At 39.9% G+C, this 17,021-nt stretch overlaps 1 protein-coding gene across 1 annotated transcript in view; it reads right to left on the bottom strand.

The window, feature by feature from the left end:
- Positions 1 to 16,191, bottom strand: part of rbfox1 (RNA binding fox-1 homolog 1) — a 648,127-nt gene extending 631,936 nt beyond the window's left edge. Inside the window, exon 1 of the mRNA XM_088936368.1 lies at positions 16,176 to 16,191. The gene's annotated coding sequence lies outside the window, so the exon portion shown is untranslated. The remainder of the gene's footprint in view (positions 1 to 16,175) is intronic.
- Positions 16,192 to 17,021: the final 830 nt, after the last annotated feature.

Genomic DNA, 17,021 nt, shown 5'->3' with positions numbered 1-17,021 from the left:
TTGGTCAAGTTGAAATAAAAACTCTTCCTAGCAACTCCAAAATATTCAGCAGATGCAATACATATAGCTTCATTTTAGTCATAGCAAACTTTTGAATTGCGCATAAATCGATTGTTTCAATAAACCCTTCAAGCAGAGTTGACGTTTTACTCGTGTTTAGGTCCCCATAGTTTCATAATGTAGTGCAGAGTGGATGTTCTGGTATCGCTTTAAGATTCGGGACTGCAAATAACATGAACATTTTCTAAATATACATCTAAACCTTAATACACTAACTAGCCTCTACTGTAGATTAAGTTGTTAATAACAGCCACAGTCCCGACGACAGCTTGAAATACTGTATACTCGGTGTGTAATAGTTTTATAACTGTTGGTAATTTGTTTTACAGACACCTAAACAGGCATCAGGTTTTCAACAACAGTAGAAGGAGATATCCAAACATACATTGTTTGGATATATATCCAAACATTGCTCACACCTGAAGAAGGCTCCATGGCCAAAACACTGCGTTTTCTTTCTTTTTTCAGCATGGAATAAACCTATTACTTGTTCCTTTGCAGCTTATGCATGGTGATGCAGCTCCCCACCTGAACTACGATATCCAAACATGCATTGTTTGTAGTGCACAAGCACGATATTTAAAATTACTGTATACAATAAAGACAATCCTGAGCTCTGAAGGCAGGGAGTATTTTCATTGTTGGGATCTAGTGAAAACTCAATGGCTGCTAATTGTTGTTAAATTAGTGGCGGTGGGTATTTGGAAAATCAAACTGTAGCAACAGGAACCACAATCAAACATAGTAGAAAAATAAAAACCACTAACTGGTGCAGTTCTGTGACCCCTGGTGCCATATGGTAACTGGAACAGATGTTTTATTAATCCTTCCCAAAATGTACATTTTTACAATATCAACAGGAAGCAGTTTTACAACTCAATTTAAGCATTTCTTAATTCACACCAGGATTTTACGAGGTCTCGGTGGACAATGAGTGTGAGAGTTTATGACAAGCACATAAAAAGTTCCTTTATAGTGGAGACACACAAAACCTACACTTTGAAGAGGCTTGGGCACCATGGAAACCGAAAAGCCTTTCAGGGATATACAGTACCAACAGGCGTCAGACAAATATCTGTAGAGCTCAAAAGAAAGAAAAATTAGAAACTGGCAAAAGGTGCAGACTTGAGAAAAACCTGGAGCCAATGTCTTCCGGACCAGCTGAGGTACTTTGAACTGTAGATATACCAATTAGCCTCACATCTACAAAAAAAAAGCTCTTCACCTTCCGTTCATTAAGTACCAAAATGAAATGAGCATCTTAGAAGAGCCCCAAAGAAAACCCTATTCATAATGAAGACTGAACATGTGACACCACTGAAAAACTGGAAATTATCCGATACCACCAAGGGAACAGATTTGCAGGAGCACATTGTGCAAAATAAGTTGTTTTTCTTATTGTGTGCTCATCGTGTTCGAGTACAAGCTCAACACAAGGTTAACTTATGTTTAAAAGAGCTGCGAACTCAACAGCTTTGCAAAAACTGCAGGGTACCGTACATCTAGTCCAAATTTAGCAATACCGTCAAGCGTGTCTTTTGTCGTTTGCAATCAAAATTACAGGAACAGTATGAAAGAAAGTGTCCGAGAGAACCGAGAGATAATAAATGTTTCTATGAGTGTGGTATTTACATCTTTAATGGGCAAAATGTCACAGCAGTGAGGGAATTTGTAGGCTTTGTGTACCACATTGCTGGGAAACCATGACTCTGCATCTCAGTAAGTCATTTATTCAATGCGTGAGAATAAGAACGTAATTGAAATTCTGGGGAATAAGCGTCTCAATAGAAATTTTAATGGTGCGGTTATTGTCCTTTCGTTTTGGTCAATACGCTGGGAGGAAGCCGAGTAATGCAAGCTGAAGAGAGTGGAGCCATCACGGATACAGTCAATGAGAAAACGATAGTTTTTTTTCCATTGCTTCCAGTTTTCGAACGATAAACTATGGTGGGCTTGTTTTGCATTACACTTGCATGTATTGGTCATTTGCATCTAGTGCAGTTAAGCATTCACCCTGCTTTCGGGGCATCTAGCAATGATTTCTGAGTTTTCAGATTTCCCTAGTTACAAATGCATGCGAATTAGTGGAGGCAATTCAGCCCATGTGGGAGTAAGTAGATAACTTGACCACCACGTGCAAGCATTTATTAGGAAAGGTGGCAGAAAATCATCTTCGACAACCACGTGGGGTAAGTTGTATCATATTCCCTTTTCCCTTCATGTTAAGAAATGCCCCCTTCCTTCCCCTTAATTTCCACAACATCTCTTGTGGTTCTTGTTTTAGCACCACTCAAGCTGATGTAAGCAATTAACTACCCACCTATTGTTTAGAGGAAACAGGCAAAAGCCCTCTTAACCAGTAGGTTTTGTTTTTTTAAACAGCACATCTGCTGCAAGTTCCAGCTTTATTTATATTCTCCAGCAGTCATTCTTCACAGGAAGGACAAGTGCCTCTCCCATGCTTTCAAACAAAAATAAATTGTTTTGCTGAATATCTGCACCCAGAAGCAAAATATTTTATTGGTCACGGAATAAAATTAAAAGCACTATCGGAAGGTTCAAGATAAACGTGCATAAGACAATATTGCCCTGGAATAAGTTATTGAAAGTTTCTTAAAGATGTTTTAAGTAAATATTGGAAAAGGGGGATCTTATGGATTCTTAATCCAGACATACCTTATTTGTCTGGTATTTGATTTTGGTAACTGCAGATAAGATACAGCATTGATCTTTTTTTAGTTATATGTCTTTTAAAGGAGCAAGGTATATTCCATACTAAAAAGAGAGGAAACACCTGAAGAAGGCTCCACAGCCGAAACTGCATTTCTTTTCAGCATGGTAAGAATCTTTACTTGTTCCTTTGCAGCCTGGGCATGCTGACACAGCTACCTACTTGAACTTTCTTTTAAAAAGGAGCAGGAAGCAAGAGCCAACAAAAAAAAAAAGAAATGCCACCTATACCTTCTCTCAATTAGTGTTGCTATTTGTTCGCCACAATATTTGCAGACGACATTAGCTGCATCGCTCCGGAGACTCCTGAAGAAAGCGATAAAGTGTGAACAGTACCACACCCACCCTTCCCCATCAGCTCTGCACACATGCATTTTACAGGACACCGTTAAGGCAAGATGTACACACTGATGGTAAAAGTTAATTGTGAAAATGTTTCCATTTCCCAAGTTAAGGTTAAAAATGTCTTTGGAAACCTCTTGAAGAGAAGTTTGCTTACACAAGAGTCAAGCACTCTTGGCCTTCACCCCTGTTGGGCATTGCTGCTGCTTTTACAGGCACCATTTCTGCTGTACTCATTTGTAAGGGATCAACTAACTCAGAAGAGGGACAATCTGTATCCCAAACCAGCTGGCAAAGCCCAAATGGCAAAAGGGAAGAACCTCTAACACACAGAGCTTGACTGGGAGTCATTCCCAGACATAAAAAAAACTGCCCATTGCACACCATTGCTTTCAGGCTCTCCCCCACATTTACTGCATCTTTTAGCACCACTGCAGCTGGTTTGAATATACGCACCCATTACTAAAACGCAAATTCTAAATTAATGATGCTGTACTGTTTGATTATAATAATCCAGGGATTTAAGATGCCCTTAACTGCCCTTCTACAGCCTAGAACTTCCTACTACGTTTCCTAGTAGGACACTATGTGTCATGCATGAGAAAATATTTTCATAATAGTTCAAAGTACAAATTGGCTATTTAGTTATGCAACTCAGTCAATGTTTTTTTTTTCAGGTTTCTTAAGTTCTCAATAATCAAGGAGCAGATGGAAGCTCCATTTGACATTTTATCCCAAACATGTCATCACTCTCGGCGCACACACACTGCACACGGCCTCGCACCCAGACTCGATGACTCGATACACACCATGCTGCGACACTGGCAGATGGTTTATGCCCAGAGCTCCCCTGGCAGCATTTAAACTTCTGACCTCTTACTCTGTGCTAAAATCATATGACACATTGAGAGAGAGAGAGAGAGAGAGAGAGAGAGAGAGAGAGAGAGAGAGAGAGAGAGAGAGAGAGAGAGAGAGAGAGAGAGAGAGAGAGAGAGAGAGAGAGAGAGAAAGGAAAAAAAAGGTAAGAAACCCATATCTTTCTTGCAGCTGCATGAGCAAGTTGATTCCAAGTCAAAATAAAACGTCCGTAAAAATAGACAAACCACAAACCAATACAAAGGCACTTAAATGTAATTGTGGGTCCCTCTTCTTCCCATCTCTATGCCTTTTCTTAGACGAGTCTTTTGCGGCATTTGTCAGATTTCTTTGACAGCCCAGTCTTGAATTAGGATAGGTTTCAGTCTAGCCAAGTAAAGGAAATATATTGACAAAATAAGCAGTCTATTTTCAAGGAAAATATTTCCTGCTCAACAGTTATCCTCATTTGTCACTCCGATACTGATGATGCTTCTGAAGTCCAAGAACAGAAAATTAATCTATTCAAAATCTTTTAATCAAAACAATGAATTCTGCGAGTCATTCTTGTTCATTTGCAATTGCACTGAATTATAAAGGGACCTTCCTTTAGGGGCCTAAAGATCTTTAAAAAGGGCTTTGAAACATCTATTTTAAAAGCGATAGCTGTATGCAAAGCTCAACACTTCTTGAGTTCCATTCCCATTGGACAGGATCAAGAAGGCTTTGACAAGCAAAATGTTACCACAAGGTAGGCTTTTACAATGAAGGGATATGCAGATGGTGTGAAGTTTTCTTTCCAGAGTTTGTAAATGAAGATAATTAAAAGTAGGTCTGCAGCACCATAATTCCACTTCAGCTCTTGACCCATCTAAAAGAAAGCCATAATGTTCTGTCCAGGAATCGCAACACTGCCTTAAACTCTCTCACTCTTTTTACCAGTCCTTGGAGTGCCAGACTGATTTACGGTTTATGGAAAACAAACCTTCATTGTAAAAACAGTCATTACAGCCACTGCTTGTATTGCACTCTATTTATATTCCAATTGCTTTGTCTAAAGGGTTCATATGAGCCTGTGTAAGTGTAACAAGCACAGGGACACATGCTTTGGCGTGTGAGATTAAGCTCCTTTTTTAAAAAAAAAAAAGAATGAGCACTTATTATTTTTTCAACCGATTACCGAAAGCAGTTTTTTGTTTATTACCAGCCCCAGCTAGACGTGACCTGTACGTCCATTTTACAGATCCTGAGAAACCCTCCTGTGTCCCACCAGAGGCCAGAGCCTGGTGCACAGTGGCCAGGAGCAAGGGCCCTGCCGATGCCAGAGGCTCCCTTGCTACAAGAACGGCACACGCTGGCAAGTGAACGAGGAGGGACTCTTCCCACTGTATTCCCCTGCACAAGGTGCCCCAAGTGTCATTCCACCTTAAGCCTTAACTGCACCTTTTAACTGTTTCTGTATTAAAAGAAAAATTCAGTGCAAAACTGTAGGACTCCAGCTCTTAGCACTGCCCATCCCTTATATTATAGCCTGCTGCAACCATGGCTGCTGGCGCTGCTGTACGTGCCATTGTGTCTCTATGTTGGCCCACCAGATCTGTTCAGACCAAACTATCCTGTTCTCCTCCCCCCCCCATGTCCGGATGGTACCCGGGCTGGGACCGTCCGAGTACAAAGTTGCATCACTGCCATGTATCCAAGAGAGACATCGAGTACTACAGTAACACACAAAAGACATGATGGATGGATGGATTAATACCCTCATTCATTTCCTTTATTTTCATTATGTAAAGTTAGCATTCCCAAAGGGGTGGGGCAGCCAGGTGGCCTTGGACCCCTAGAGTTTTTTTTTCTCTTTACTAAGGAGTTTTTGGTTCCTCTCCTCTGTTGTCTTCAGGTCTTCTGTTCTGTATTGACAAAATCTTTGATCACCCGCATTGTTAAGCACCCTGGGGCAACCTTGTTGTGAAAGGCGCTATATAAAAATAAATTGAATATGAGCACCAGAGTTGTGCTGCAAGTCTGTCGTCACACAGCACTATCTTACTATACACTTTCCAAGTGAAACGACACTTGTGGTTCTCCCCTGTATGCAACTAGTTAACAGAATCCATTCATATTAATGTACACTACACCAAATAGCTTAGCGCTGATCATTAGTGCTAATTATCTACAGTGCTGTGCAGGGAAGAGTGCAAGATAAAGTTCTAATTTAATAAGATCCTTTCAGTCTGCGAAGTTTCCAGTGCCGAGTTCTTCTTTCACCTCATTTCACTGCACAGCACAAACTCCAACTCAGGGCTTATTATATGCTGACAGCACACGCACTGAAGTAATAATTATTTGACATCAATATGTAGGCCACTTGAAACAATGCTACATTAGGTCTGCTGAGCTTTGCTGGCCTAACCTTCAGAAGTCTTGGCACACAAACACGCAGTGGTCACCAATCTGTGCAGTATACAGTATTTCACAATTTTTATATCCATCACCCCTGAAAATCCTAAGGAAAAAGATTATAAAATGAAATGCAAGCACTAAAAAAAAGCTAGACAGGTGTGCATCTACCCAGTTGTTAGGAGCGGGCTGTCCTAATCAGCACAGCTGGAAGGATTTCATTAGGTCAGTCTGTCAGTTTTAGTGCAGGGAAAACAGATTTATGGCATTATTTAAACATGAAGGGTGCTTACTCAGCTTTGCATAGTCTGGCTATTTATCATGCACCCATCCATAAATAATACATTTAAAAATAACATGAAAATTAATGAATGCTGTATATAAGCTATCGTCAAGAAACCAGTGGAGACTACATTTCAGCCAACCATCAACGATACCTCCCTGCAAAGCAGATAAACGCCACAAGAGCAGTATCATGCTAATCACACCTCCAGCATCCTGCATTCAGTTCGGTCAGTATGGATTTTTCACATGCTCCCCGAAGCTTGCATCTGTTTTCTTGGCAAGCCCTGGTTACCCCACACCTCCAAGAAACATTGAGGATCCCTCAACCGTTTCGATGGCTCTCCGTCTCAGCCAGGGCAGAGAAGTCCTGTGCCCAGCTCTCTCTGGATAGGCTCAGGACTGACGTGACCCCGAGCTGGAGTGGGGACAAGACTTTCTGAAAAGCAGCTGGTTTTTGCTTTGCTCACTTTGCCACAGGCACTTCCCACAGAAACATTCCAGTCCATTCCAGCTTACCACTGGGTTCTGTTCAAATGAGCCCTCGGTTCGCTAATTGAAACCATTTGCTAAATTAAACCTTTTAACTCCGACAAATTCGCAGATTAAAGGTTTAAAAAAATTGCAAGCTCCAACTGCTTAAAGAAATTAAAACAGTCTCATTAGTTTAATTTTTAGCTTGAGTAATTGAGGAAGCAAGGGGAAAGAACCCCAGAAGACATCAGAGAGTCCCGAGGACTTGACAATGATGAGGAATCTTACTGCCAGCTCTAAATGTACCCCGTCTCGGTAAAAGCATTTTAGAGATTTTTTTTATTTATTTGTGGAAAATGTCCCTAACTAATCCCACAAGCCACGATGCATCTAAGATTTCAGTCGTTCCTTGACATTGATGTTCTGACAGAAGACACTAAAATGCTGCTCAGTTATCAAATCGGTCTGGATTATACTGTAGTAGAAAACATTTTGGATTTGTGGCATTTTTGCTGACTACTTGAACAATAAAAACAAAAGGAAAAATAATACAGCCTGGCAGAAAGACACAAGAAGCTCAGGTGTTTACTATTACTCATTCCCCTTACAGCAACAAATTTGTAGCGAGGCATTTTACTAAATTTATGTCCTGAAGTGCCAAGAACATAACCTTTTGCATTTTAATTATCCAGTAAACACTGTAGTTCTTAGTCTTTTCATTTATTATAAGTACATTCTTCTATAACTTCTGGAAAATTAGCAATTCATTGTCAATTTAAGACAGCCGGAACAAACATTTTCCAACATTCGACACCTCCCATTACACTGGAGTATTAATAAAGACACCCTGCTGTTATGTTACGGGGAGGGGGATTATGATCTAATTACCTGATTATTAGCCATTACAGGAGGGAGAATTCCACACCCTGATTAATTAATCCAAGCACAACAAAAACCACCACAAAATCAATGTTCAACATAAATGACAATTTATCCGTGGTACTGTCACAATTAAAAAAAGCATAGTTACTTAATGTCAAGGGAGCACAAAATAGAAATGAACCATAATGTCAAGTACTGATTTTTATGGTTCACAGAACAGTGTATTTAAGGCTTTTAAGAATTTAGAAAAAAATGAATTCTATGAAAAGGTCACTTGAGATTGTTAATGTCAAGCCTTCCTAGTGCGTCAATTTTGACAGCACAGGTGATCTCTCTGATGACTAGAGCTCTGCAGAACGTTGGCAGGAGTCAATGCATTAACAGGAGGAACAGGTTTCCTTAAAATGTAAGACAAGGAAATTATAGTAATTACCCAGAAACCACTTCATAAACAATGGAAACAAATTGCAGCCATATGTCCAAGAATCATTTGGAATAGAAAGGCTCTCACAGCTAATCTTTAATGATCCATTTGTTTTAGCAACGATGCCCAATTATTCTTTAGTTTCTGTTAAAGACTGCAGCACACTCAAACCTTGGGCATTGAAACTCAATTTAAATCTAACTTGATTCAAATGTACTGTATATCCAGATTTTGTGGTGTACAGTCATGAAAGAAAATCTTAAAATTGGACAAAATTAACTAATTTCTCCTCTTTCGGTCACTCAGTATCTATTCAAGATTTGCCTGATTACTGTTGCTATAAATATTAAGATGCATCTAAACTAGAGCAGTTCACATGTTTACACTTCATTTCATTCTCAGCAGTTCTGCTTAAAATGATTAGCCTCCAATGACTTCAGCAGCCTTCAAAATTTAAAATCAAGAGCACTTGCGGACAGATATGGTTTAATGCTGTATATCGGTGGTTCTCAACTCCTTAATCACCAGTGCTAATTGGTGCCTAAACTATGCTTGCTGGTTCAGCCCCCCCCCCTACACTTCAGCCTTCAGTTTTTTTTTAAAAAACTGCTCTCCAGAATAAATTTCCAGTAACTTCAGCACACTGACCTTTCTGCAATCTCTCCTAATCTTGGTAATAAGGATTTTACTGCATAGTATCTGAATGTACAGCTCTTAACAGGTGATCAATTGACGATCTGACAGGTGGGAATGCCAATCTCACACTCCCACAGCTATTCAACATTATTGCTTCTGTTTAAGTCCAATTGGTTATATTTTAGCTCACACTCCTGGATGAGGACAGCCCTTAAACTAGCTAATTAGTATTAGTATTTGTACCCATTACAAATCTTGTTCAGCCAATTTAAAACCTGAAAGTAAGTTAGCCTGTGATTAAGAACTCAGCTGGGGTAAAAGCCAAAAGACAGGTTACCTATAACTAGAGTTAAGAACCACCGCTGTATGTTTTTTTTTAAGGATATTTATGCAACATTAAAAAACACACATTTTAAAAGGTAAAGAAAGTTAAAAAGAAGAAGTGCCTTATACTAATCCATGCAAGCTAATGACATACAGCAGAATTACTATTATTGTTGGAGGGGGTGGGTTGTGTGGGTGGGTGACGTATTGCAAACTGCCGATGGCGTTTCTTAACCGTTCCATGCACGCTAAAGATAGGCAATATTAATTAACCTCTTCTTCCTTGAAGCAATTTTGCAAGCAAACAATGTACTGCTTCCGATAACTTACTGGGGCTGGCAGTAACAGCTAGCTGTGAGGAGTTATAAAAACCAATTTCCGCTAAATTCAATTATCCAGAATTAATAAGAATCAACAAACATGGCCAGGTCTCCTGCCATTACAAATTGTTTTGTCTTTATGACAGGTGGCTTTAGTAAAGGTAACAGCAGTTGGACAGCTTTATCCTAGTTTCTGAAAAGGGACTTTTTGAGCCTTGTATAGCTATACATCTCCAGGGAGCAAGCATTTATATCCCAATTATATCCTAACAGGCCATATCAAACACACTCCTGTGCTTTACAACCCTAATGCACTCCACTTCAATCTCCATTAAAGCTGATTTCCTAGGAACTCAATTGCATTCTATTCCTAGAGATTGTTCAGGAGACATTCACTTGGCTTCAAAATGGCAAATGATTATGCCCCTATATTTACCAAAAGTGTAATTCATGCAAATAAAGCAACCACTGAATGAAATAGGAAACAGACTTAAAATGCACCACTTCATCGTTGCAGCATCTCAATCAGTTTCTGTTCACCTCTTGGCATTTTACAACAATATTACCTTGATTCCAAATTGATTTGTCATTCTGAACATTTTTTCAAATGTTTTAAGTTGATTAAAAAATAAACCAAAACAATTTCAGTTTCCTTATCCATTCCATCGACTTCAGATTATATTGTACACAATACACTCATTTTTAAAATGCTATAATACTCTAAACTGAATACCTGCTACACCTAAACAAAATGCACAATATTAAATTAACATTAAAGACTTAAAAATAAACATCCTCGTCTTTGAATTTTCACACAAATTCTTTAAAGCTTAATGGTAATGAAACTCTGTGGTTATTTCACTATTGGAAAAAAAGCCTCGATTTATATACTGCATTACATTGCTGGGCCTCTGCAACACATTATCTCCATCCCTGTATATATTACAAGGTCAATTCACCCTTTAGGAAAGTCCCAGGTTTGGGTATTATTCCCAGAGTGTCTGCTGTGGTGTCACCAGTTGTGGCTGCAGCTATTAATAGTGACTAGTCTGTACCAGCAAACATCTTTCCTTCAAACTCCCTAGAACATCCAAGGTGTAACATCAGCCCTTGCAAATCCATCTTGCTAGTTAAGTCAAACGAGCCGAGACTTGGCTACAATTCCTGCTGCCAATATCTAATTTTTCCCCATTATTTCAAGATTTGCAGTCCATTCCTAGCTTATCAGTGTCCCCTGATTTAGAAAGGTTCCCCTGATGAGCACTGGCCCATTTTCTCTGAGCTCAAAGTGCATCAGCTCACAGAACACTTCATTTTAATCTCACCAGTGAGCTCACAGCCACAATGAGACATTAACAGCACGTTTCATTCTTTTTCTTGCAGCTGGTGTAGTATACCCTTACAGAAAGGAACTGCCTGAACTGCTGTAGAACACCAGCAATGCAATGGAAAATATACAATTTATTATTAAAATCTTCATTTCTTGCCATTTACAATTTAAATCACAACGACTAACATCAGTGAAGCCAAGAGAGTCCTTTTCTGCCTGCCAAAGACTAGGAGGCCAAAGGGGCTTGAAATACCCCTTTTTAGATGTTCCTCAGAACCCAAGAAACATGGAAGTGCTTGTACCGTCAGCCCCAGACAATTAAAAAAAAATCACAAACCAGAGGAATAACTGAAGATCTTTGCTCAGTATTGATTTCTTAAGCAAACATAAGAAAAACTCAAGTCTCTTGAGAACTCTTTACCTTAAATATCTGTCTACGTGAGAGCACAGTGCAAAGCTCATGCACATGGTAATGCAATGTCAATTTGCTGGAGCATTGTTACTGAAAGAAACATTTTCATAATGCACTTTGGAGGTTTACTGAACAATCCAGAGGGCATGTTAATACCATTCAAAAGAGAGAAATTTATGAGAACATTACGCCCACCTTCCTCGTGCACACACTAAAAAGCAAACAAACTGCAACACTTAGTTAGCTTGATTGCGTGTTATGCCTTTAAACAAACTGAGATGGAGCAGTTCCAGGAGCCACATTGGTGCCACGACAGCAGGGTGAGACAAGAAAACGATCCTCTACAACCTGATCTGAATCTCACACTTGGTCTCCGGTCATATAGTTTAGTTAGAACTCCCATCAGATTGAACAGTCTCATGCTGTACCCACCTCTTAAGAAACTAAATGTATCTCAAGCGTCATTGCACGAGGAAAAAGTATAATTGAACACAAAATACAGATTCAAACAGGACCGATTTCTGTACATCCCCAGGCTAGAAAACCCAATGCCTTTTACAGTACACTAGTGTTCAATACAGACAAGGCCGCACTGCAATACAGTGCAAAACAGACTATGATGCCAAGTGCGAATTGAATTGCCTCATTAAGAAAGCCAAAGTAATTTAGATCACTTTCCCCTTTCCATCTCCATGATCAAAAGTGATTTACGATCTCTTCTGCTTAATATTTCCCCCCCCAAACAAGCCAGCCACATCAGGAGACAATGCAGAGACGGCGAAGTCATGATTGCAAAGGCTTATCTCACACAGTCTCAGCCTTCATTGATTTTGCGTTCACGTACAGTAACTCAGTTCACCACAGCACAGGAAAATGGAATGGAACACAACCTGCAGAGCACACCCTCCAGCTGGACTGTAACAAAGTGTCTAATACAGAAGATCACGACACGGGACTGTAAAACTAACAGATAATTGCTGTGAAGCAGCTGTCAAAAGTGAGTGGGGATGCCAGATGTACTCAACTTTAATTGCCCCTTTTGGAAATGACTTGTGTATTTAAAACAGACTACTGTATTTTGTCAACAAACCTTGCCTCTAAGCATAACATCATTGGATTAAAAAAAAAACCTGACTACATCAGTGCCAATTCACAAATTGATTGAAATACTGCCATCTCTTTAGGTTTCTCACACTGACATGCATGTCACGGAATACAAAAGGATAAGGTACTGGCAACAGTAACACGTGAATCAATTTGGGTACAAGGCTCTCACAAGTGTAGGTGATCACTAGAAAACTGGCTTTTCTCACTGCAATTGCAAGTAATTGTGCTGTTTTAATATGTACGTAGAGAAAGTTTGAAATTCAATTTCCACACAAAGCTGGGTTCAAGGGGGAAAACTCACGTACTGCTGAATCCAAACCGCTAAAATGAACAGCTCATGTAATTTCAGGGTCCCCTCCATTCATCCCCAGAGTAGACAAACCTTTGGGAGGTACAGTTTAAATGTGCATTTAGTAGAATTAAAACTAATCATTTTGAAGGCACAAGTTGAAAAATTGTCACTAGGGAGTTTTACAATACAGAGTACGCATGAAGTCAGAGTGGATATAAGAACCATATGTAAAAGAAACTGCTGTCTGACATCACCACATAAAGATCCACCCTGCAGGGAGCTGCATGAACTCTTATAAACTCTCCCCTTTAGATGTGCATGTACATAAAATGCTATTTGTTGCATTTCTGTGATTAAATCTGTGCAGTGTGAGAAACAGATCACTTCTCATAAACGGGCATATAAGCAAAATGGGGTAAGTTAAACTGCATTCTGCAGCACTTAAACTTCAGGCTCTATTAGTTAGGTGTATTCATTCAGTGAAAAACGCAAAGGGCAACATTAATTTAGCATCCTGTCAGCTTTTGTGAAACTGAATACAGTCAGTATTGATTTCAAATGAAATGCAACCTTTCTGTCCTCAAGATTGCATTAGTAAAAAAAAAAAAATCATCCAGGTGCTGACAGACCAGGAACAAGTGACAATACTGCACGTTATCTCCGAGTTCACAAAGCAAATTCTCTACAAAGAGGCTGGTCCTGGATCCAAATTCATACCACAATACAGTTTCAGAAAGCTGTACAGTTCAACCTTGAATTTGAACACAATTGAGTTTTGGTTTAATCTAACACAATGTTCTCCCTCCCCCCCACCCCTCAGCTCTTGGTAATAACCACTCAATTATTTTTCATTAAACGCTTTACTGCAAAAGATGTAAAAGGGGTAGTAAACAGACCCATTCTTATTAAGTGTGAATTAGATGCACTATGAGTGTATAAAGTGTCTTTCTGAGTAATTGCTCAGTCAGATATGATTTGTAAGCAGCACTAATGCAGGTTATCACTGCAGCAATCTAGCTTCTAAAGCAATCTAGCTGAGCTACTATGTTGCCCATAACACTAAACAGCTAACTTATTGGAAAGTGTCACCCGATTCCAATGCAATTAAAAGCCAGGCTCTACAAAGAGGCAAAGAACCATCACTCACAATGTCAAATGCCTAGCATTACAGCAGACAATCTAAAGTTTCTCTGGAAAAGTAAGACTACAAAATCACCTCTGTGCATATTACTCAGGTAAATACAGACCACGTGAACCTTAATACTTCTTCATTGATCAATTCCAAGACAAGTTACCTTACATGGCAACAGGAGCTGTAGATGCATACTGGTTCAAGTGGCAGTACTTGATTTGTGAAAAAAAAAATCATTTTTAGCTTGATGGATTAGTAAAAACCCACATGCCAGCTCGCATTACCACATGTATGAGTGTAATGTTGCTGGCTCCAGGTTCATAATTCATTCCATTTTAAAAGTAACTAAAGATGGAGATTAGAGGGCCATAGCAGAATCAAATAATCAATTGTCGGTTGATTATATTAGTCTAAAAAGGCTGAGAATGTGTCCGAGTCAATTTATTTAATTGTGCTAAAGTGATAAAAAGTGATTGTTCTTTAACAAGGTCAATTTATAACAACCTTCACAACCACTGCACACCCCTCTGCTCTGCTGTATTGTAAAAAAAAAAGAGCTGAAATAAACCAATACATTTCTTCTTTATGTCAGAAAAGGGACTGGTACTGTAGCTCTCATCACTGGAGGAACCGCTTTTGAAGCTGAAAGAAAACGTTGGATTATCTCACACAGACTTTATACAAGGGGGTTAATTAAATACGTACAGTATAAGAGTTTTTGGGAAGCTAGGGAAATGTGAATGCCCAGCTGTGTACACCATGCAACGTGAACTTTAGGAAGCTTGTGGTGCTGCTGCAGTTAAAAAAAAAAAATCCTGGAGTCAGCAAGTGGAGACTGGAGATGAAGGCCTAGTACCACACTGGTGTACCCCTCCCTGTTCCTCATTACCTGCACCTTGCAGTCTTAGACGCTGAAGTTAGTGTGGAAGGAAAGGAAAGCACACTCTTTCTTCAAATCCCCATACAGGACCAGATCGAGACCACAGGACCAAATGGCAGATGAGCAAATTACAATTATGGCAGAATGTGCTGTACTGTGTGTGAAGAAATAAAGAATTCCTGGCTTCAAATTTAGTCTGAAACATTTTACAAAACGTTCCTATGGTCTACCGCGATTTTACATGGGGCATACATTTTTCCAGCACCAAACATTGTTAGGAACCCTAAAAAGTGATTAAAAAACTTACAGAACAAAACTATTTCTGTGCTTCCTCTCTTTTGAAAACGGTTTCTACTGTACATCTCAACCTGGGCAAATGAGAGTGGGTGTATTTGTCCCCCATAGGGTATTCACGAGTAAGAGGCGACTCTCGTGTCGTCTTAGCTAAATCTGTAATTAAAACGCGCTGACACCACTCGGAGATTTCCAAGGGTTACTATAAAGCCAGCCAATATGTAAATCGTCGATAAATCAATTGGGCTGCTGGCAGATCCAGTCTATATTCTGTGATAATACCGTGAACGAGAAGGGTGGCTCGCAATTGTCAGCACATGTTGGAAGAAAGCGTAAAAAAAACACAGGAAGGGCGTGAAGTTAGCAGCATCTGCGCTTAGCTCCCCGGTAGGAGTTTGCACTCCTGATGCACCGATATCAAGCGCACCTGATGAGTATTACAACAATCCAGATGTAAGTTAATGCTATCACAGATGAACATGCGCGCTTCTTCCACAAACCGCCGACATCAATTGACTAAGAAACACAAGCCATGCACTGTTTCCATCAGATTTATGGTCTGAACCTGGTGAAGAACCCTAAAGAACAAGTGTAAGACTAGCAAAATAACGACCTGCATCTCATCCAGCGTGCCCTGTTGCACAGTCAAAGACAAACGAGATTCACATAGCAAATTGGGAACCAATCGAAGCTCATAGCACCTGGAAGACGGCAAACACGCTGTTAATGCAAGGCTGAATCTGTAGCAACATATCTGTGCTTTACTTTCTGGTTAAATGAACAAAAATGAGTTCTTCTCGTAGGGGAAAAAAAAAAGTGTTCACGTAACCCAAATGAGATATTTGCAGTCTCGTTAACCAGGTGTCCCATTTACATACATGAACACTAATTAAGGATACGTTTAAAATTAACTCAAAGAAGCACAGAATCTTTGTCAAAATAAATGGAAATAAAAACGTAAATTATGCATAATTTATTTCATGCATATCGTCAGCTACTTACGGTTTGTGCATCTCCAGCGGGCTGTAGTCTTGTCTCCTCTGGTATCTGTAACGGCTGACCCCCATTCATTTTAGCACACTGAATCTCCGTTTCGTTAGCACTGATTCCTCCTTCGCTGCTCTCCAATCTGACTCTCTTAGCTTCAGGCTGAGAATCTTCTATGTCCTCCCTCCTCAGCTTAACATCCCTCGCTTTCACACGAATCGCGTCCTCCGCGTTGCAGGAAAGATTTGCCATTGTGTTATTTCTTTTCTCTCCCGATTAACTCCTGAGCAGCTAGCTGGCTGGCTTTATCGTGAGGTGCGGCGGAGGTAACGCTACCCAGACCCCCACGGTGAGCCTGTACTGTAATGTGTGTGAACGTGTACTGCTGCCGTCTTTATCTCGGTGCTGAAACTGAAATGAAATCCCTCCCAGTTCTGTAGCCGCGTCAGCAATATCGAACTCTCTCTTCCAGGTTTACATTTATATATGTTATTAATACAAATTCATACGCGCTCGCCGACCGGCGTGAAGTTCCAGCCGTGCTCACCTGTTTGAAAGCGAGTTCCTGAGGTGGCCAGACTGCATACCCAGGTATCTTCCGTCTTCAGGACAAGACCAGCCTGGCTAAGGGGCTCCAGCTGAAATCAATTCTAATTAAACACCGTGATTCGGGTTTGAGTTTCAGAAATAAATGATAGACTGACTGTATTAACGAAACATATTCTTTTGTGTTATCAATAACGATCCAATTCCAATTGACGCGTTTTCGTTTATGCTTTTTCTTTTTTTTTTCATTGACTGATTTAAAGTACTAGATGGGACATGTGCATTCAGTTCACTGTTCACAAAGGTAGCCTAGAG

Source organism: Atractosteus spatula, chromosome 18 (genome assembly GCF_055471065.1).
Source record: "Atractosteus spatula isolate fAtrSpa1 chromosome 18, fAtrSpa1.hap1, whole genome shotgun sequence".
In the NCBI taxonomy this organism is placed as follows: Eukaryota; Metazoa; Chordata; class Actinopteri; order Semionotiformes; family Lepisosteidae; genus Atractosteus; species Atractosteus spatula.
This window is presented reverse-complemented; position numbering and strand designations above follow the sequence as displayed.